At 36.5% G+C, this 23,894-nt stretch overlaps 1 protein-coding gene across 7 annotated transcripts in view; it reads right to left on the reverse strand.

Annotated features, from left to right (window-relative positions):
• WASF1 (WASP family member 1) overlaps nucleotides 1-23,894 on the reverse strand; it is an 84,778-nt gene that overhangs the window by 42,421 nt on the left and 18,463 nt on the right. For 2 of the 7 annotated variants that reach the window (XM_033234870.1, XM_033234869.1), the window contains exon 2: nucleotides 969-1,012. The exons of the other annotated variants lie outside the window; for them this stretch is intronic. The gene's annotated coding sequence lies outside the window, so the exon portion shown is untranslated. The remainder of the gene's footprint in view (nucleotides 1-968; nucleotides 1,013-23,894) is intronic. 7 annotated transcript variants of the gene reach the window in all.

Here is a 23,894-nt window from a genome sequence, read left to right on the forward strand (position 1 = left end):
CTTCCTCTTTACTGATCTGGATGCCCTTTCTTTCTTGTCGGATTGCTCTGGCTAGGACTAAGGAAATTTCTATTACTAGCTGCCCAAGATTTTAAAAAATCATGCTATCAAATGTTTGTCCTACATTTATTATGATAATCATGTGACTCTTACTCTGTCAGTGTAGTGAATTATATTGACTGTGGGTTTTTGTTGTTGTTGGTAAACAACCCTGCATCCTTGGAATAAACCTAATTGGATGAGATGTATGTGGTAGGGAGAATAATGGTCTCCCAAAGCTACCCATGATCTTATTCCCCTGAATCTATGAATATTTATATTATATGGCAAAGGGCTTAGAATTAAGGTAGTCGATGGAGTTAAGATTTCTAATCAGCTGACCTCAAAATAGGAAGATTATCTGTTTTTTATTGATTACTGGATTTAGTTTTGGTTTGTCATCACTTTTTGGCCTTTTGGCTAAGATCAAGTACAGTTTTGGTTTGTTAATATGATTAGTTTTTTGCATTTACATTCATGAGAGAAAATGGTCCATTATCTTTTTTATTTTTTATTTTTTTGAGACGGAGTCTCGCTCTGTTGCCCAGGCTGGAGTGAAGTGGCGCAATCTCAGCTTACTGTAAGCTCCGCCTCCAGGGTTCACACCATTCTCCTGCGTCAGCCTCCCAAGTAGCTGGGACTACAGGTGCCCGCCACCATGCCCGGCTAATTTTTTTGTATTTTTTAGTAGAGACGGGGTTTCATTGTCGCCAGGATGGTCTCTATCTCCTGACCTCATGATCAGCCCACCTCAGCCTCCCAAAGTGCTGGGATTACACGCGTGAGCTACCGCGCCCGGCCAAAACGGTCCATTATCTTAATGTCCTTGAAAAGTTTTTTGTTTTTGTATTAATTTCTAGAATAAGAACATTGTGGTCAGAAAATACATTTTGTATCATTTCATCCTTTTAAAATGTATTTACACTTACTTTATTCTCCAAAATAGTCAATTTTTGTAAACATTCCAGGGATACTGAAAAAGAATATACATTTTGTTATTGGTGGTTGCAGTGGTCTATGTATGTCCATTAGTTACATTTGCTAATGTACCTACATCTTCTATAGCTTTACTGATTTTTGTCTCCTGGTCTATCAGAGAGACATGTTAAGACTGCCCACTGACTACAGAGTTGTTAAATTCTCCATATGATATATATATTTCAAGACTATGTTATTAGGTATATTTACCAAGTTTCCTTTATCTCTAATAATATGGTTTTTGCTTAAAAGTCTATTTTTTGTAGCCATACCAGCTCCTTCGGTTGTGTTTGCGTAATAGAGCTTTTCCTTTCAACCTTCTTCTATCTTTGTTTTAGACACTTCTCTTCACAGAATACAGTTAGCTGCTGCCTTTTGCTTTTTCTTTAACTTAGTCTGTTAACCTTTGAATACTTTTATTGGTATAAAGCTAATGTTCTTTCTGCCCAAAATATTCTACTTGCCCTACTCCTACTTGTTCTTCAAATTTTAGCTCCAATGATAACATTCCCTGATTCCCCAGTCTCAATGAGATGGGGTCCTCCTGCTAAAATTTTCTCACAGCAACCTCTAAATTTTCCTTATGACACTTGTCTCAGTTTGTAATTATGTATCTTCATGATTGATTTCTGTCTCCTTTATTAGTCATAAAGCAGGTTTCATGTGTTGTACAGTATCCCTGGTGCCCGGTACATGCTTGGCACATAAGAAATGTTAAAATATATATATATGAATAACTCAAAATTTCTTAATTCGAGTTCAAATCTCTCTCCTAAGCTGCAGATATGCATATGCAGCTAACGCCTAGAAATTTTTACTTGGAAGTTCCATAGAACTTATTAAATTCAAAATATTCAAAGCCGAATTCCTTACATTTTCCTCTTCAAATCTAGGCATCATCTTCAATTCTGCCATACCACTGCAGTCTCTTCTCTATATCCAAAGAGGATCAAGCCTTATTAATTCTATCATTAACATCTCTCATGTTCTGAATCCTTTTCTATTCTAACTGCTACTACTTTAATTCAAACCATAGTCCTCTCTCACTTGGTTAGACTTATGAAAACAGGTAATTCAAAATCTAAGCTGTTGGACTCTATTTTGCGCCTTAAAGGAATGTGATTACGGGACCTCAGTCACGTGACAGGCAGCTGTAACTTGTGCAGCTGTAACCTCTGTTTCTCTGATTATATATTGGCCTCCTTCCTTACCTACACTGTTTTGTAAAATGTAGCACATGACGAAAGGACCCCAGGGAAGACCTCTTCCCTCTTCACTGCTGATCTTCATCATGGATTAACTTCCCTCTGACCTTTCTCACACACAGACTTTGTGGCTATCACACTGTCATAAGATGGAATGTTAAGTATACTCTTTAAAACCAGAAAGGAAATTTAAAAACAGCTGTAAAGGAAAGAAAAGCCAGGTGGAAAAGAAAACAAACTGTAACTAATTACTGTAACTCATAAACCAGCCTTCTATTAAAAAAAAGTTACAATCCTATTAAATTTCTGTTTTCCTCCTATGTAAGTATCACAGGATCCTTAGGGTGTTGCTTTTCCAGCTGGAAACCTCTGTGGCCAGTGGCACCTGTGTCTGAGTTTTTGCTCAGGGCTGCTGGGCATGTTCCGCTCACTCAGCCTGGCAGGCTGCGCTCAGCTCACACTACCAGCCTGGATCCCACACCTGCCGAGGGTGAGCCAAGCACAGAGTGGCAAAGGGTGTGTAAGTGAGCACAGGGTCTGGCCACTGCACATAGCCAAGCATGCTGGCTGCAGTGGGGCAGGCAGCTCCAGGTGCTGGCACAGGTGCTGGCTCCCTGAGAGGCTACGGCTGGACTAGGTATACCACAAGTGGCTTCCACAGCAGGAACCAGGGAACACTGTGGTGCCCAGAAGCTTGGAGACACCAGGAACTGCAGAGCCCCAAAAAAGGTGTCACAGCCCTGGTTTAGGAAGCTCCTAGGTCTGGGATCTCCAAAGGGCCACAGCTCTTTTCTCCTTCTCTCTTCTCTTCTTCTCATTGCCTGCAATGTGGCAAGTGGGGATCATGTTTCAGCTCTGTGTTACCGCTCTTCCAGTCCTGCCATTCAGCAGGTCCAAAGTTCCTGTCCCACATCTGGGAAGAATGAAGCACGTGGAGAGGAGCTTCACTGAGTGACAGAAGAGCTCTCAGGACACCCGAAGTGGGTAGCTCCTTTCCACAGACAGTCATCCCAATGAGTGTCTAGTTCTCAGCAGAGAAGAGACCAGGAGTGGGTAGCTCTTCTTCACAAGGAGATTGTCCCAATGAGTTGAGAAGACCCAAAGTGGGTAGCTCCTTCCTGCAGCTGGTAGTCCTAACGTCTGTGTGAATCTGGCTGAGTCTGAAGTTTTTACGGGCTCTGAAAGTAGGAAGTGCATGCTGCTTGGTCCATAGGCGGCCATGGGTAGGCTTGGAAAAGGCACCATAAGTTCTCACTCTGGTACACAGAACTGAGAGCCCAGCTCCCAGGCTTCAGGCATTTCCCGGCTTGAAGATGAGGTTTCACCCAGGACCCACCCCTTTCTACCCAGGAGCCTGTCTGCCTCCTGTCACCATCAACATGCTGTCCATGGCACCCATGCTGTTCATGCTGAGGGGTGCCTGCAGGCCTGAGCCAAGCTGCCCTCAGCCCCCACTTCCGTTTTCCTCCCACGCTCATAGGCACCCAAAGTCTGGAGGGGCTCACGGTGGCAGGAGTTGGTGTGTCAATACTGTCTTGAGTTTGCCAGGTTGTGACACCACCTGGGCTTAGTCACAACTTTGCTCTGCCCTGGAGCAGGTGCCGGGATGGGGGAGAGGCCAGAGACTGGGAGTAGGCACTTCCAAGCCTGTGGGGGCAAGGAGGCTTCCCAGGCCCCCAAGAGCACAGGGATGGCCAGGACCAGAGCCCGTGGCTGGGCGGCTGCAGTTGTGCCCAGAAGCACAGGGCTCCCACCCCACCAACTTGGTAGAGCACAGGGCTCCCACCTGTTCCCAGCCCTGATCGCTCCTCTCCCGTTGCAGCCAGCATCTTTGCAGCAGCTGCTACATATGGGCTGCTGCTGCCTTCATAAACAAAACCTTAACTTTTAACTTCAGAGCACTGACCCCATTTCTCTGGGTCTGCATCTCCTAAATGGCTATTCCCAGCTTTTTGCTTGAATAAACTCTTTAAACTGGATTCTGATCTTTTTGATTATCTCAGGTTGACAGACTTTCTTCCTCCAGTCTTCAACCCATCCCACACCACTGCTTTAATAATAGAGCAGATCCCCTCTAATCCATGGAGGATACATTCCAAGATCTCCAGTGGGTGCCTGAAACCACAAATAGTACTGAGCCTATACATACTATGTTTTTTCCTATACATACCTGTAACATTTAACTTATAAATTAGACACAGTAAAAGGATAACCCAGTAACTAACAGTAGAACAATTACAATAATATACTATAACAAAAGTTGCATGAATGTGGCCTCTTGCTCTCTCTCAAAACATCCAATTGTACTTGTAATATTGTGAAATATTTATTTGGTTGGTTTTCCACCCAATTTTCTGGGATACAACTTCTAAATTCCTTAGAATCTCCAAAGTGTTACTTCTTTGTAGGATGGGGGCTGGTCACCTGAAAGACCAATGCATGACTAGAGGGTTGGGACTTTTAGCCCCATCCCCCTAACATCCAGGGAGGGGAAATAGGCCGAATGTTAAGTTGACACCAATGGCCAAAGGTTTATTCAATTATGTCTATGTAATGAAGCCTCCCTAAACACTCATAAGGATGGGTTTGGAGAGCTTCCAGAGAGCTAAACACATGGAGGTTCCTGGAAAGGCATGGATGCTCTATGCCCCTTCCCCTATACCTTGCCCCATGCATTCTTATCTGTGTTCCTTGTAATACCCTTTATAATAAATGGGTAAGTATAAGTACTTCCCTGAGTTCTGTGAGCCACTCCAGCAAATTAATCAAACCCAAAGGGGGAGTCATGGGAACCTAACTTGAAGTGGGTAAGAACAGAAGTTCCAGAGGCCTGAACCTGCAACTGGTATCTCAAGAGGGGGCAGTCTTGTGGGACTGAACCCTCAATCTGCGGGATCTGACACTATCTCCAGGAAGATAGTGTCAGAATTGAATTGAAGGACACCCAGCCAGAGTCTGCCGAATAATTAATTGCTTGCTTGGCTGATCACACAAGTATTCTGTGTTGATTGTTGCTGTGGTGTGAGAGCAGAGGAAAAACACATTGAGTGTGTTTCTTCAACTCACAACACTGAACTCACCCTTCTTGTGATGGTGTGAAATGATAAAATGCCTACAGGATGAGATGAACTGAGGTGAATGACATAGGCACTGTGACATAGTGTTAGGCTATGTCAGAAGGAGACATGACAATGTCAATGGTTGAAAGTCAGGAGCTGAGGATACTGATGACTAATGAGAAGGAAGCATATACAGTGTGGATATGCTGGACAAAAGGATGAATCACATTCCAGGCAGGATGGCACAAGATTTCATCATGCTACTCAGAATGATGTGCAATTTAAAACTTATGAATTTTTTTTTCTGGAATTTTCCATTTAATATTTTTGGGCCATGGTTGACTACTGGTAACTAAAACCACAAAAAGCAAAAGCATGAATGAGAGGGGGACTATTGTATTCTAAAAAATTTGAATCTGGAAATGTCCTTTTGCAAAATCAAACCCTTTCTTGGTTCCTTGTTGTCAGGGTAAAGTCCAAACATAACATACGAGGTCTTCAGGATTTAGCCTCCCCTCCTTACTTCTACCCTCATTTCTCACTACACTCCTACATTATACTCTAATTACTCTAAATACATCTTGCTGTTTTATAGTCCTGCCTTTCCTCATGCTGCTCTCCACCTGGGATGTATTTCACTTTTTTATCCTAATAGAGAATACACAATCGTTCAAGACTAGACTCAAGCAGTAACTCTTTTCTGAAGACTAACTGAATCCCTCAGGTAAATGGAGCCATCTACTCTTTGATGCCCTCAACTTGGATCCACAAGTGCATCTACCTAATTAATACTGATTATACTTTACTATACTGTACTTATTTGTTTACACGTCCATGCCTGAATGTCAGCTTTTAGAAGGCAAAAATCTTGCCTTACTCAACTTGTATCTCCCAGATCTAGAACACAGAAGATGCTCAACAGTTAATCAATATATAAATGGAAGAAATAACAAAATCACAAGCTTTAAGGAAGCCAAAAAAGAAAAAATAGGTTGCTGCAGGAAGATAGACACACATACACTTTTTTTTTTTTTTTTTTTGAGTCAGAGACTCGCTCTGCCACCCAGGCTGGAATGCAATGGCACGATCTCGGCTCACTGCAACCTCTGCATCCCAGGTTCAAACAATTTCCTGCCTCAGTCTCCTGAGTAGCTGGGATTACAGGAGCATGCCGCCACGCTTGGCTAATTTTTGTATTTTTAGTAGAGACAGGGTTTCGCCATGTCAGGCTGGTTCTGAACTCCTGACCTCGTGATCCGCCCGCCTCACACACACACTTTTCTAAAGCAACTATTTAATCATGATTCTAAGGATTTGCTTTTTTGTATGTGCATGGAAAAGAAATACATTTGAGAAAAATAATATCTTACAAATGTATTGTGGAAACATAGGCTTGCTTGTTTCACTCCCCCAAGAAAAAGCATGGATGGATCGTATCTTATTCATTTCTTCATCTTTATGGGCTAGCTCTGAGTTCTAGGGTATAGCAATCACACACATTTTGATGAAAGGAATGTACAGCATACAAACTAGTTTTGAAATATTATCCAAATCTCAAAAGAAAAAAGGCTTTCATTGTGATTAAAATAGTGCCTTTAGGTATGATGCAAAATCTTTTTAGAGAGAAAACCTTTCCTCATCCTTTCTTTTTACTTCAGTTTCAACACCAAATTCATTTTCTTATTTCTTTACCTTATTCCTTGGTGATTTCTAATGTCATTTATCTAACTTAACTATCAAAATCTTAGTGGCAGAAAGTAAAACAAAGCCTAATAACTTTATCTCCTAAATCCTGAGAAAACTGCCTGATACCCATTTTAGAGCAATCCCAACACCATCTTCTTCATGGAATCCTTTGTCAGGCTAGAAAGTAATTTTTAAAAAATTAAAAACCAAAAGAAACCCTAAATGCTAATAGGTATGATTTAATTATCAAGCAAATATAAAATCAAATTCATCTCAGTATTTTTAATACTGCAAATGATACACTGTTTAAGAATTTAAACATTGCATAGAATGAACCAATTACATATATTTTAACATCTTTTAATCCATCAGTGCCTAACTTGCTTAATAAGGGGAAACTTTTATTAAAAAGGGCTAAATTATACTGTGCTAAAACATAAAATAACCAATTTTTGAATTTCCCAACTATTATATAAGACATGTAGTTCCAAAAGTAATTTGGTTCCCCAATGATGTAAAAAAAAAAACTAAAGCAATTTCCAGGTTTCTTCGCTTATTTTCCTATGTTCTTATCAATTAAACTGTCAATTGCTGAAGCAAACATCAAAGAGTATGTAAACTAAAGAATATATCTCCTAAAAAGATTTTAAAATAATTTTTAAGAACAAATAACTTAGCTTAAATCTTAATGATGTTTTTAATTTAAAAAAAAAAAAAACCTTTTCATGGGTATACGTTTAAATCCTGATATAGATTTTAACATTAAAAATAAAACGAGCCACAATACTGTTTATAAGATATCACAATATCTTATATTGAAAGCCCTCTTTTAGGAAGGCAAGGAAAACGAAACTACTGAAATCTAACCATAGCAAAATGTTTGACAGAATTCTTAATTAAAAGTTTATTTTGATGACTACTACTAATATTAATAATATATTCTGTTAGTTTAAGAATGCCTTCTCTTGATTCAAAATGAGGCACATACATGGATGAGTATAAGCAATATATAAAGTCTTAAAAATAACCCAAGATCAGATGTCATAATTTTACAAATTTAGAAATCAGAAAAGTACACTATCTAAATTCTGATTTCAGAACTCAAAAATGGCCAGTAAAGTTTATTTAAAATGTTTAAAGGACTCCTTGTAGATAACAATTCAGAGGAAAATAAAATAGCTGCTTATTTTAAGATGTCACAAAAATAATTATATTAATAGTTAATAATTGCTTTATGGGTTATATAAAGAACATAAGAAAAGTATTTTATTACCTCATCAATGACAAGTGATTCTTTACATTCATGGTCAATGAAATAATTTATGATCATTTAAAGGTGTTCCAGTATTTTTAAAATGACATTAACTAAAAAATTATGTTATAGAAATACAATTTTCAATTTTCATAATATAGTATTAAATACTTATTCAAACTAAAGGATTATATTATGTGACCTAAAGGAACAGGTTAAAATAAGTATTCTAATAAAAACAATTTCAATGTTTCAAATATATTAAGAATTTTGGGGAGGGCAAATACTTATGTCCTCTGTTCTTAAGAATAGAAATCACTTAATTTTGCACAATTGGCCAGTTAAATAATTTGAGTATGAGAATGTTTAAATAGAGCTTTGCTCTTCATAGAAATAATTTCCTTAATAAATTCCTATGCCAATGACAAAATATAATTGTGGCAGATACTATTAAATATAAAAATTTTAAATAAGAATGCATGAAGAACTGCACATTAAAAAATATATCTAATTTTAAAACCATATTTCAATTATACAAAACCATAGGTCTTTAAACAGTGATTTAATATAAAATAAATTTAAAAGGTTATTGTTTAGAAGTACATCAGAAACAGAATTTTATAACTTATCTTTCTCTAAATCTATAATGCACATTATCTCAAACTGTTTCACTACTGTAAACTAAAAAACTGAAGTTAAAAATAACTTCACTTACCAGTGAAAAAGAAGCTTGTGCTTCTTGTGCAAAGCGACCTCAGAAATATATATAGAAATCATAAATTTCCCCCTTTGTTGTGAGCAGCAAACTTTAAAACTACTCACTACTCATGAATGTCTAAAGGAGATTCATAGGAAAATGACAAAACCAATTTAGGTACTCACAGGACTAAAGAACTATTCATCATGCTGAACATCTCCAGTTATTTGCTCTGAGGTACTCTGGCTCTTGCTTTAAAAAAACTGCCCTAAGAACAGTGTTATCTTTACCAAAAATAAATACATAAATAACTATGTCACCTGAGGCTGGGTGTGGTGGCTCATGCCTGTAATCCCGGAACTTTGGGAGGCTGAGGAGGGTGGATCATAAGGTCAGGAGATGGAGATTCATAAGGTCAGGAGATGGAGATCATCCTGGCTAACATGGTGAAACCCCATCTCTACTAAAAATACAAAAAATTAGCCAGGCATGGTGGCGGGCGCCTGTAGTACCAGCAACTTGGGAGGCTGAGGCAGGAGAATGGCGTGAATCTGGGAGGCGGAGCTTGCAGTGAGCTGAGATCATGCCACTGCACTCCAGCCTGGGCAACAGTGCGAGACTCCATCTCAAAAAAAAAAAAAAAATTACGTCACCTGAAGTCACAACAGCACAGCATTAAATTTTGATAGGCTAGTAAAGTTGAAAATAACACATTGCTAAGCAAACTAAAGCAAAAAGGAAATGAAGAAATAACCTACACACTCAGCAATTCATAACATCAACATTTCTGATAGAGTCAAGAAAACTGTATGCTAATGAAATAATCAATAGTATTAGACACCTATAGAGTGGAAAGAAGACTCTGTATAGTCATGTTAGTAATAAAACCCACTAAATAGTAGTATTTTCTTATGTGATTCCATGTTACTCTCAAAGAAAATATTATTTCCTTTAAATTAATATAACCACTACTGAAACTTACTTGACAAACCACTATACAAGCATAATATTGCACCAAGGTTATTACTGTATTATTTTTCTTTTGAGACAAGGTGTCATTCTGTCACCCAAACCGGAATGCAGTGGAATGATCACAACTCACTGCCGCTTCGACCTCCCTGGCTCAAGCGATCCTCCCACCCTCAGTCTCCCAAGTAGCTGGGACTACAGGGTGTGCCATCACACCTGGCTAATTTTTAAATTTTTTGAAGAGACAAGGTTTTGCCATGTTGCCCGGGCTGGCCTCAAACTCCTGGGCTCAAGTAATCCTCCCCCCTTAGCCTTTCAAAGTGCAAGGATTATAGATACGAGCCACTGCACCCAACCACCAAGTTTATTTTTAGTGGTTTAAAAGATGTAAAAATTGAAGTTTGAGGCATCTAAACCACAAATGCAGAATTAAGCTACTAGAAAAACAAGACTGTGTTCTTCATATTGAAAATATTTCTAAAAACATATACCTATCACGGGCGGATCACGAGGTCAGGAGATCGAGACCATCCTGGCTAACACTGTGAAACCCCGTCTCTACTAAAAAATACAAAAAACTAACCGGGCGAGGTGGCGGGCGCCTGTAGTCCCAGCTACTCAGGAGGCTGAGGCAGGAGAATGGCGTAAACCCGGAGGTGGAGCAAAAAAAAAAAAAAAAAAAAAACAAACAAACATATACCTATCAAATACGTTGTACTTTATATTAAAAATGGCAGTACTGACACACCACCATCCATTCATTCATTCATCTCATCAACCATTTACTGAATATCAGTGAAGCAAGTACTGTGTGCCAAGTGCTAAAGATAAAGGGGTGAGCAAAACCAAACAATTCCCCACGTATCTCCTAGAATCTAGTATCTAATTACACTTATAAGTGTAATGAAGTAAAAGTAGGGAACGCTATAAAAGGGACCTGTTTCCTTAAGGACGTAACATTTAAATTAAGAACAAAAGGATTATTAGCTAAGCTAGCTAAGCTGGGGAAACTGAAGCTTGTGCATGTGTTTTCATTCTTAGAATGAAAGGTGAACAGGGAATAATAATGAGAGCAGGCCATCATGGGTGAAGTGCAATGAGAGACTCCAGGGTTAGCAGGGGTTAGATTAGGTAGGACCTTGAAGGTCATATTGACAATTTTCTATGTTGTCCTAATGGAAAAGCTTTGAAAGGTTTTAAGCAAAGGAGTGCCAAGATCAGGAATGACTATTCATTCTAATTGCTCTATGGAGACTTGGGTAGCGGGGAATGGCAGAATAAATGCAGATGGGCCAGACAGAAGATGAATAAAGTAGTTCAGTGACAGAGATGGTACTCACTTGGACTATGTGACAGTGATACAGAAGCATGTCAACTCAAGATACATCCTGGAGGTAGAAGGAAACAGGTTGATGATTGATTGGATCACCAGAAGGGGTGAAGCACAAGTTCTTGGCTTAAGAAACTTTCTACAGTCAGCCAAAAACTGAAAATTATTCCTAAAGCAGATCAATTATATCAATATATGACTCCCTATCCACAAAGTCTATGGGATTAGGAAAAGATTTATGACTAACTCTAGTAACGTGTACAACCAAGTAACTGGGCTGATGGAGAGAGTAATGGTATTTGGGACGGGGTAGTGGGAGAATGATGAGTTTTAAAGCCAAAATTAATTGTGAAAGCAAGAGAACATTTAGAGGTTTTCCTTTTTTTCCCCCTTTCATTTTTTCCCTTATATTTCACTATTCTATATGGCATATGCCCACTTTACCTATTTCAGTCCCAAGGAGAAATCTTAGATTTACTTAATTGCTTTGTTCCCCTATATCGCTGCCATTCTCTATGCCCTGTAACTTCAGTCCACCTGACTTCTAGACTAGAAAGCCAGGGTAAACACAATATTCCTAGCATTTCACCTTCCAATGCCCCACAATTCACATGAAATGTCATCTTCTTTCTGTAGTTCTTAGAAGACAGCATGGAAGAGGCGGACTCTGTCAAAAAAAAAAAAAAAAAAAGGAAAGAAAAACAAAAGAAAAGGAATCTCAACCTGGAAGAGATATTAAAACACCGACTAATTCATATCTCATTTTTGTAGATTAGCAAACTTACCTGAAAGAGGTAAGAAATTTCTCTAAGTTCACAAAATTAATGGCGGAGATGAGACTAGATTTTGTTTTCAGATTTTGCATCTACTGCTTGCTCTACTGTATTTCTGTCAGTATACATATTTTAATTTTTTGTTTCAAGTTTCCGGGGTACATGGATAAGTGATTTAGTAGTGATTTCTGGAATTAGGGTGCACCCATCACCTAAGCAGTGTACACTGTACCCATTATGTAGTCTTTTATCCCTCAGCTCCCTGCCACCCTCTTAATCTGTTACTGATTATTATTATTATTTATTATTATTATTTTGCAGAGACGGGGTCTCCCTATCTTGCCTGCCCAGGCTGGTGTCGAACTCCTGAGCTCAAGCAATCCTCCTGCCTCAGCCTCCTATTACAGGTGTGAGCCACTATGCCCGGCCTTGTGACTGTTTTTAAATCTATTTTGTATTCTTGACAAATTGGCCTCCCAAATTTCACAATACCCTAAAAGATTTTCAATGGTATTTTGAAGCTCCAAATAATGTTCCTCAATTCCCAGATGACTACTTCCTTCAATAAATATTTACAGATTACATATTATAGTTAAAATATAGAAAGTGAAAGGAATAGAAAAGAAGTAAAATAGCTTCACCAACCAGAAGCTTACAAAATAATCAGGAAGCAAAAATATGTAACAAAAAATGTAAAACAATAAAAATGAACATATAGCTAAGGTCTAAAGTAGACTAAGGTAAATTATTATGCATTTGAGAGAATGAAATCAAAACAAGCCAAAGAGGTTAAAGAAAGGCAGTAATTCAGACCATTGCGTCCAATAAAGTAACTAGCTAGCCACAGGTGGCTAAATTAAAATGAAGTAAATAATTTAAAAATCAGTTCCTCAGTCACACTAGCCACATTTCAAGTGCTCAATAGCCTTACTGGACAGGGTAGTTACAGAACACTACCTTCACTGCAGTAAGTTGTATTGGACAGCACTGACGTCCATCACAAACAAAATGGCATGGACAGAGGATATTTTAAGTCGAGAATAAGAGAGGAAAAATAAGGACACTTGCTTGCAAGGAAAACAGAAGTAGGAATAAAAGATTTTTTAAAAAGCAATCAAATTGAAGATTTTGAACTTTGGTAGTCAATGAGGAACAAATAAATCTTCTTAAAAAGGAGTAAAAGGGCTGGGCATGGTGGCTCATGCCTGTAATCCCAGCACTTTGGGAGGCTGAGGCGGGTGGATCACCTTACGTCAGGAGTTCAAGACCAGCCTGGCTAACATGGTAAGACCCCCATTTCTACCAAAAATACAAAAAACAAGCCAGGCTCGGTGGCACGAGCCTGTAATCCCAGCTACTTGGAAGGTTGAGGCAGGAAAAATCACTTGAACCCAGGAAACGAAGGTTGCAGTGAGCTGAGATCACACCATTGCACTCCAGCTTGGGCAACAAGAGTGAAATCTGTCTCAAAAAAAAAAGAGTAAAAGATGACAAACATTTGATCTTAAAGAGATTTTAATGTGTATTATGGAGTAGATGTGGAATGACTAAAGAGAGTAAACCACTGGGTTATAGGGTATATACACACATACATACATACAGCTTTAGTTAATATTGTCAAATAGTTTTCAAAGTGCTTGAACTAATTTATACTCCCATCAGCAACTTATGAGAGTTCCAGCTGTTTGACATTCTTGGTAACACTTGGTATTACACACTAGTAATTTGAGGATCCAAGCAAGACTAACCACATTTCATTCTAAAGTTTCATCTAGTCTACTAAAATTTTTAATTTCTAAAACCTTTGGTCATAAATAAAAATAATAAAATATTAAATGTATTACTCTTGATTGAATCCTTTCTAGGAAATAAACAATGTGGAGGTAAAGCATCCTACATGTCACAAAAACAGTTATTTCCTACATCCTGTAATACGAGAATTCTATAAACTCAAGAATTCCAAGATTGGTCTAAACAATAGGATCAACAAAATGCACACTTACATTGATTCATCTCTTGTACAAGTTTAATAAAGTAATAGTAATTTTTAAATACTACTTTGTAGACATACATAAAATCACAATATTAATCACAATTTTGAGTGAATTTTAAAAACTTACAAAATCACCTCTATTATGTTTGATTTTTAGCTACATCCTCACCTTTCTACTGTTTCTTAACATCATAGATGAAAGAAATAAAAAATATAGAGAAAGTGGTAAGTATATTATTATCTTAGTTCTATTTCCCCATTTGGACATAGAAATGCTATGCCAAATCAAATCAGTGAGAAAAATCAACTTACATCTTATTTGGGTGTCACAACCATCCCACTACATGCATATATTATTATATCTTTTTGTTCTGTTTTTTGGAAAAAAAAAAAACATACAAACTTTATTGAGGTATTAAGTGAAGCACAACATATAGCATGTGGCAGGCAGAATTCTAAGATGGCTGCATGATATCCAGTCCCTAGCACTATTCCTATGATTATACTACATGTTAAGAAACGTTTTAAAGATATAATTATGGTCAATTATCAGCTGACCTTAAAATTGGGAGATTGTATGGGTGGGCTTAACCTAAACACATGAGACCTTTGAAAGTGAAGCTTTCTCCAGCTAACAACAGAGAAAGGAGGCAAAGATTTGAAGCATGAGGGAGATGTGGCAGTTACTGCTGGCTTAAAGATGGAGGGAACCTGAAAGCAGTTCTAGGAGCTAGAAACCTTTTTCTGACACCCAGGAAGAAGACAGGAACCTAGACACCAGGAACAATAATATTAAATCCAACAAAAACTTACTCTGGCTAACTACTCTCCTTAAATTGGGATTCTGTTATTATTTCATATATGTCTGTATTATCAAAATTCTTCCAAACTTTCATTTTGTCTTCACAGTCCAAGAGAAACAATTCACAATTCATTGAAGAATTATATCCATCAGGAAAAATAGAATCTGCCTCTGTACTTATTAGATATGAAAAGGGAAGCTTAAGATTGTACAATTACAAGGAACTTGAATGAGCTTGTAAGCTGATTGTTCCCCAGAGCCAGCAGAAAAGAAATGTAGCTGTCACTGCCATAATTTTGGACTTTTGAGTCCCTATGCAGATAACCCAGCCAAGCCTACTCATACTTCTGACCTACAGGACTATAAGATAATTACTAGAGATGTTTTAGCCTGCTAAATATGTAGTAATTCGTTAAGCAGTGACAGAAAACTAATGCACTGCACATACTGGTGTAAAATTTGATTAGGTTTAAAACAGTTTTAACATGGCTTAATACTGTGAAATCATCACAATCATCCCCCAGATTTTCTCTGTACCCCGTTGTAACCCCTTCCTCCCTTCATGTTTCCAAGGACCACTGACCTTTCTGTCACCATAGATTAATTTGCTTGCTGAATTCTATATAAATGGATTCACAGAGTAGTAACTATTGTCTGCCTTCTTTTGTTCAGCCTAATGATTGAGATGCTTGAGATTCATCCATGTTGTTGCACTTGTTTATGGAAATTTGGGTAATATTCTGGCTTTGATTATTATAAATAAAGTAACTTATGAACATTTTATACAAGTCTCTGTGTGGATGTTTTTGTTTTTCTTGGGTAAATACTTAGGAGTGAAATGGTTGGGTTATATGTTTAGCTTTCTAAAAAACTACAAAATTGTTTTCCAAAGCAGTTTAACCATTTTACATTTCCACCAACAGAGTTCTAGGTGAAGACAGGGAGCCAGGAAATAATAATGGCAAAATAGTTAAACCAAATCTACCATTCTGGTTTCTGTTCCAGTTTGACCTTATGGCAAATAAAAAGAATAACTAGCTGTACAATGTCCAAAAAGAAAGCTTAAGACTGATTTAATAAGAGCCCTAATATTTAAAAGAAGCCATAGATTAAATCTATCTATGTTGATTTCTCACTATATTCTCACCCAAACTTGGTACAGTCAACCTTTTAAATTTCAATCTAGTGCATGTACAGTGGTAGCTCATAATTTTAATATGCATTTTTCTATCCTGCTTAAAGCTAACACAAGGCTGGGCACGGTGGTTCACACCTGTAATCCCACTTTGGGGGGCTGAGGTGGGAGGACTGCTTGAGCTCAGAAGTTCGAGACCAGCTTGGGTAACATAGTGAGAGCTGGTTTCTACAATGTGCTGCTACATTCCAGCCTGGATGACACAGCAAGACCCGTCTCAGAAAAAAAAAAAAAAAAGCCAACAACAGGAAAGCTTGGATATGTGTGTGTGTGTGGTAATTTGAGGTTTATGCTATAAACCTGGATTTAAACAAACTCAATTAGAATGAATAGAATATTATAAAACATTTAATAAGAGGGACTGCACTTATATTTAAATGTGACAATAATATACATAAGTTTGTTTTAAGTAGGGAGAGGAAGAGTTGAGGATACATTTGGAGTGAAAAATTAGAGGGATTCCTTTGAGTTCCAAAAGTAAATTTCAGGAGAAGTTGTGAACTCTCCTTTTCCATACCTGAAAAAATGCTAGAGGAAGTGAGGTTCGACAAACTATTTGAAAGATGGACTGACAGGCAAAGACTTAAGTCTGTTTTTTCTAAGTTTACTTTTTTCCAACATAATTTTCAATGTTTTTATTTTGTGGTCTATACACCTAATATAACACAATATCATACGGATTACAATGATGTAAATGAACACTCCTAAAGAACATTCTAAAGTACCTAACAATATCACATAGAAACACAGGACTTAAAAATAGCTTTTAATATCAAAGTGGAAGAGGATGAAGCAAATAATTTATTGATTTCCTTTAGAAAAGAATTCTAAAGGTAATACCTAAAATATATTAATACAGGCACGGTTTGAGCCAGGACAGTAATTGCATATTATAAAAAGGTACCTTAAGAGAAAGATATAAATAGAAAGTTCCATAAAATTTCACTTGATTGAATTTCCATACAGAAGCAATGAGGATAAAAATAGTTGTTCCCTACACTTCACAATTTATCCATTATTATAAACATTTTAATAAACATGATTATAAAGATTATAAACTTTTCTATTAATAAAAAAAAAATTACCCAAACTATACACCTGAATATAATTACCTTTGATTGATAATTTACTTTATATGGGAACAAACAAACATACCACAAACTTAGAAATATTGCAACAGAGTCATTTCAAGATTTTAAATATTTTTCAGCCATGGTTTACAACTTCATTGCACTAAAAAAAAAAAAATCAGAGAATTTGGATAAAAATTGAAATGCAAAGACTAAAAGGATCCAAAGCCTGGATCTTATGTAAATTTGTCCTTGGTGAAAGTCAGGCACACGTAAAAAATTCTGCTAAGAACATCCTAACACCAAATAAGACATAAAAGGATATAATATGCTGAAATTATACATAGGATAGATAGTATTAATGAAATAGATACTTCTGAAAGAGACACCTTCACAGTGGATGACTTCCAGCTAGGGCATGCAAAAGTAATGAACCAGGTGCTCCTAATATCCTGAAATAATAAGACTCTTTACATATTTTCAGTTTTGTCTACAGAGTAAATCAATATAGATTTACTTAATCTATAGTTCTCCCTAAGTATCAGGGCTCTTATTAATTCAGTAACTCTTAAGCATTATTTTTGGCCTCAAAATATCAATACATCATCACAACATACACCTAAGTATGCTTTTTATCTGCTATAAGCACAAACTGGAACAGAAACCAAAAAGGTAGATTTGGTTAAACTGTTTTGCCATTATCATTTCCTTGTTTGGAATGAGGTTAAGAGAGTTCTTTGAAAGCAAATCTAGGATCAATAGCTTAAAGTGATGAGAAGACATTTAATTTGAACAGAAAAAAATATTTTTATATCAGACATTTCCAATAAGGAAATTATTTGCCTCTAGAAGAGATGTTTTTACTAGATTACAGGTTGGACTACATTATTTCTAAAGTGCCTTCTTGTTTACCACCTTATATAATATAAAGGGGGAATTTTAGGGAATGAGGAACCCTCACATGAGCTTCTTTGACCCCAAGATAAAATAAGTGAATAATTCACTCAGGTGACTTGTCTGAGCCAATGTTATACTCCATAAGCATATGAATTTTTTTTTAAAAAGATATGATTCATGTTGGAGTTAAGAGAGAAGATTAGAACCAGCTACTATTCTATTTAGAATGGATGTCTACCTTCTTCCCTATCTAGCTCAAACCAATTAATCCTTCAATGTCCAGAATGAATCCTTCCTTCACCATGAAAACCTTCTTAATATACCCAGTTCATGGTGAGTTAGTCCTTCCTCTGAATTCAGAATTCTATTCTCTATGCTAGTAATTATTATTATTAACCAAATAGCCATTTACTGCATCATGATCTTTCTTGAACTGTTTCTTACACTATTTCAGTTTTCTATGCTTACATCTTGTCTATTCAGTCACACCATAAGCTCCCTGAAGACAGGGATCATATCTTATATTTCTCTGTATGTCCCATAGCAACTAATAGCATTTTGCATTTTGACTATTCAGAATTGGTTGAATAAGAACAGAAAATTACAGATTACTTTGAAAACTGGGGAAGGCAAATTTGGGAGATGCAAGCATAGGAAAAGAAAAAAGAGCAAATAAGTAAAAATAATACACAGGTTAGTAGCTAGAGTCAACCCTGCATTTGGAAACAAAAACAAAAACAGAAAACAGTCTGTTGAGTTAAAGATGGTAAGGTTCTAGACCAAGCTCCATGTATACTCAAGGTGAGAACCATTGATATAGGGGATAACTGTGTGACACTGCCAGAATCTGAGAAAAGGAACATTATCACTGAAGTGAAGTGACATTACAATATTTTTTCCACACCTTTAATTTTATCTTTTGGCACCTGAAAGGGGTCTTCAAATAGCAACTCCAACTGACACCAGATGGTACCTGTTGGAGCCTAATGCCGGGCTACAGCCAGCAAACCAAATAAATATCACTATTCATAAGACCACAGTTAGAAGCTGAGCATCCCTCATCTGAAATGCCTGGAACCAGAAGTGTTTCCAGTTTCAAAAACATCTGAATACTGCATACATGTAATGAGATATCTTGGGGATAGGACCCAAGTTTAAACATGAAATTCATTATGTTTCATATATACCTTATACACATGGCCTGCAGGCAATTTTATGTAACACTTTAAATAATTCTGTGCATTAAAGTGTTTTTAAGTAACTACATGTGAAATTTTCCACTTGTGATGTCATGTTGGTGCTCAAAATGTTTCAGATTTTGGAACATTTCAGATTTTGGATTAGGGATGCTCAACCTGTACCTTGGGAAGCATCTATTGATTTAACATAGCTCTAAAAGAACCATGGCTTCAGCAATTTTTCAACTCGTATTTAGTACATAAAATACCCTTTTACATTCAAAAATACCATCTTAAAAGTTTTATCCAGTTAGAATAAGTCTAATTTAAAAACAGAATATACACTTTCATCATACACAAAATTATATTAAAAATGTTAGTTATACTTGTTACATCACAGTATTTTATAAAACAGTATAGTAAGAAAAATAGCTGATTTAAAATCAAGTGTCTGATGAAAACTACGAGCCAAGGAAGAATAATATGTTAGCTAACTGCTGGCGGACTAAAAATAATGGGAAAACCAGATATAGGAGTCTTTTAGGAGCACCTATAATTTACCACTTAAGAATTGATGAGGATCTGGGTTTTAGACTGTTAGTATTAAGAAATAAGAGAAGAAAAATCATTAGATACAGAATAAGACAGGTTTTGAGCCTAGGAGAGTATGCCACCTTTAACTGAAATGAAAAAAAATTGAGAAGCTAGTTCCAAACCTATTGTAAAACCAACAATGTTTTCTAATCCTGTCCCTATACACTTAGTTTTTAAAAGTAGAAGATGCTTTCAAGACCATTCAACTTTTGGCCGGGCGCGGTGGCTCAAGCCTGTAATCCCAGCACTTTGGGAGGCCGAGACGGGCAGATCACGAGGTTAGGAGATTGAGACCATCCTGGCTAACACGGTGAAACCCCGTCTCTACTAAAAAATACAAAAAATTAGCCGGGCGAGGTGGCGGTCGCCTGTAGTCCCAGCTACTCGGGAGGCTGAGGCAGGAAAATGGCGTGAACCCGGGAGGCGGAGCTTGCAGTGAGCTGAGATCCGGCCACAGCACTCCAGCCTGGGCAGCAGAGCAAGACTGTCTCAAAAAAAAAAAAAAAAGGCCATTCCACTTTTATTAGTATATAACTTTAGAAGCAGAAATGAGAAGTAGCTTTAAATTGACACCTGCTATCAGGAGTTGCTATTGAGATACATTACTTCTTAATTTTATCTTGAAGATTTTAACGATTTTGCAACTTCTTAATTTTATCTTGAAGATTTTAACAATTTTGCAACTTTATTCCAAAAGCTATCATCAACAGTTGTTTTAACATGCTGATTTCTCCAACACTGTTTAAAACTGAGAACAAAAATAATATCCAACATTTATTATTTCTTGTTTCTTATACTCAAAGAACCTACCTTTTTCTTTGAATAATTAGAACAATGAAACATGAGGCCTAAGGAGTAATTTAAGTTTAGCCAATTACTTTTAATTATAATAGGAGAGGATCACTATAGCAAAACCCTCATTAATCACATTCTACCAATTATGAATTTGAAATTACCTAAATGAAATAAATGTAATTCTTGCTTACCCAGAAGTCTGAAACATTTTTTCATTAAAAAAAAGTTACCTATCGCGACTAAAGACGTATCTGACTGGAAAATCTTTAGCTGTAAAAACTGAGGCTCAATAAATCAGAAAGTCCTCTCAAGGTGTCTTCCTCCAACTTCTAAGTTCAGAAGATAAAAAGCAGTATTCTAAATTCATTAATTCAACAAATATTTTAAGTACCTTTTTACTTATGTTATAGTCTTTTACTCATGATGCACTGTTTAACTGTACTAAACAGTGAAACAGTGTATTACATTTTCTACCAACTAACCTTGTTTTACTCATCATCATCATTTTATTTAGAAGAAAACATGTTCTTAGGAGGGAGGTACTAACTAAAGTTTCATTTAACTAGCAATGAAACTCATCCAAAAATCCTACCAACTGTTGGATAAATTTGGCTATCCCTCTTTCTTCCACATACTGATCCCCTGAATAAGCTCATTATACTCACATGAGCCTCTTAGATAGCAGTGGACCATTCTTGAGTCAAGAGTACCTCATTTTACTAGATTAAACTTTACTTGTCCAGATATTTTTACATGGTCAAGATATGTGAGACCTTATTTATCGCACTGTATTATGTTTTCCCTGAAGAAAATTGATAGTATATGTTGCTTTCTATAGCTTTTTTAAAAAAAATCAAATAGGAATCCCCCACTCCTTGCCATTCAGCAAAAAACTGGGGAGAAATTATACCTTTTACAATGAATTATTACAATTATGTTTACATTCCAGATTTCTTTCTTACTATGATGAACCATGTTGCTTTGTACTCTATGAACAAGCTATATGACAGGAAGAACCAAGGCCCAGCCTTAACCTGGTCCTCTATGAAAGGACCACAATTTCAGCAAGAACCTAATCCTTATAGAAAGTATTCAAATAATATGATTACCCACATATGCAAATAAAGAAAAGAGGTCTAACACAAAACAAAATGGAGGACCTTGTTATCACCAAATGAGTTTAATAAATCTAAAGTTTATTATTAAGCTATTCTGAAAGAGTACAAGTGGTAAAATTCAGAACTCTATCCGTATCACTGATATATCTGAAGTATAAACTGGGTACTTCAGTGAATATATTTTAAGAAAATACATTCAATGTACTTTTTAAAGAGTAAAAATAATACGAACATATCAAATATTATTACTTAAGAATAAAAAACTTTCTGTTTTTTGGGACAGGTCCTAGAACATAGTCAAATTCTGCTTCTCTCCTCCTGTTTGGTAGACTCTTCTGAGAGTTGACTCTGACCTAATCACAACTTAACTTTTTCATTATTCAGCATTCTCAAAATAAGCAAGGTATAAATTAAGATTTGTCATGCAGACAACATATTTCTTGCTTCAAAAGACATAAAGGAAAAGATAGAAGCAGACTCATTCTGTAAGGTTAACATTACCCTAATACAAAACTAGATAAAGACAATATTAAAAAAAAGACTAAATGCCAATATATCTCATTAACAAAAATGCAAAAGTCCTCAACAAAATATTAACAGATCGATTCCAACAAAGTGTAAAAATAATTACATACCAGGACCAAGTGACATTCATCCTAGATATGCAAGTCTGGTTCTACATGCAAAAATCAATTAACATAATTTATCATATCAACAGGCTAAAGAAGAAAAGCTTGCATGATCTTATCAAAAGATACTGGAAAAACATTTGACAAAAACCAATGCCCGTTCATTACTAAAACTCTCCGCAAACTAGGAATAAAAGGTAACTTCCTCAACTTGAAAAGAAGATTTACAAAAAACCTACAGCTAACATCATACTTAATGGCAAGTAACTACAACCTTTCCTGCTAAAGTCAAGAACAAGGAAAGGATGTTCCCTCTTATAGTATCACACCAACAGTCCTAGTTAATAGAGGAGAAGAAAATAAAAGTATACTGACTGGGAGGGAAGAAATAAAACTGTCTTTGTTCAAAGATGACATAATGGTCTATCTGAAAGAATCAACCAAAAAACTCTTGGAAATAGTAAGCAATTACAAACAGTTTGCAGGATACAAGATTAATATATAAAAGTCAACTGCTTCCCAACATCTTAACAATGAATATGTGATATCTGAAATTAAAAACATAATACCATACGTTGCAAGCCCCCAAAATGAAATAAGCATAAATGTCATAAAATTTGTACAAAATCTATATGAGAAAAACTACAAAACTCTGATGGAAGAAATCAAAGAACTAAATAAATACAAAGATACTCTATGTTCGTGGATAGTTTCTTATTTGGGGCTGCCATAACAAAGTACCACAGAACAGGAGTCTTATAAACGACAGAAATTTATTCCTCACAGTTCTGGAGGCTGTGACTCTATGAGACTAAGGTGCTAGCATGGTCAGGTTCTAGTGAGAGTCCTGTTCCAGGCTGTAGACTTCTCGCTGTGTTCTCATATGGCAGAAAGCTCGAGAGAGTGCTATGGGGTCTTCTTAAAGGCACTCATTCATGAGGACTCTACTCTCATGATCTGATCATCTCCTCAAAGTCCTATCTCCTAATACTATCACATTGTTAGGATGTCACCATATGAATTTGGGGGTGGGGGAAGGGGACATATTCAGTCCATAACAGATAGGAAAACTCAATATTGTCAAGATGTCAGTTCTTCCCAACTTCATCTGTAGATTCAGCACAATCCTAATAAAAATTCCAGCAAGTTATTTTGTGACTATCAACAAACTGATTCTAAGGTTTATTACAGAGAGTCAAAAGACCCAGCATAGACAACACAATATTGAAGGACTGACACTATGCAACTTCAAGACTTACTATAAAGTTATGGTAATCAAGACAGTGTAGTTTTGGAGAAATAGAAAAATAGTTCAACGAAACTGAATAGAGAGCCCAGAAACAGACCTGTGCAAATAGTCAACTAATCTTTGACAAAGGAGCAAAGACAATACAAATGAGAAAAGATAGTCTTTTCAACAAATGATGCTAGAACTGGACGTCCACATGCAAAAAACTGAATCTAGATATAGACCTTACACACTTCACAAAAATGAACTGAGAATTGATTATAAATCTAAACATAAAATCCAAAACTATAAAACTCCTAGAAGGTACCACAGTAGAAAATCACGATGACTTTGGGTTTGAAGACGACATTTTAAATACAACACCAAAGGCACAATCCATGAAAAAT

The sequence above is a fragment of the Trachypithecus francoisi genome, unplaced genomic scaffold (assembly GCF_009764315.1).
Source record: "Trachypithecus francoisi isolate TF-2019V2 unplaced genomic scaffold, Tfra_2.0 Lachesis_group15, whole genome shotgun sequence".
NCBI classification, from domain to species: Eukaryota; Metazoa; Chordata; class Mammalia; order Primates; family Cercopithecidae; genus Trachypithecus; species Trachypithecus francoisi.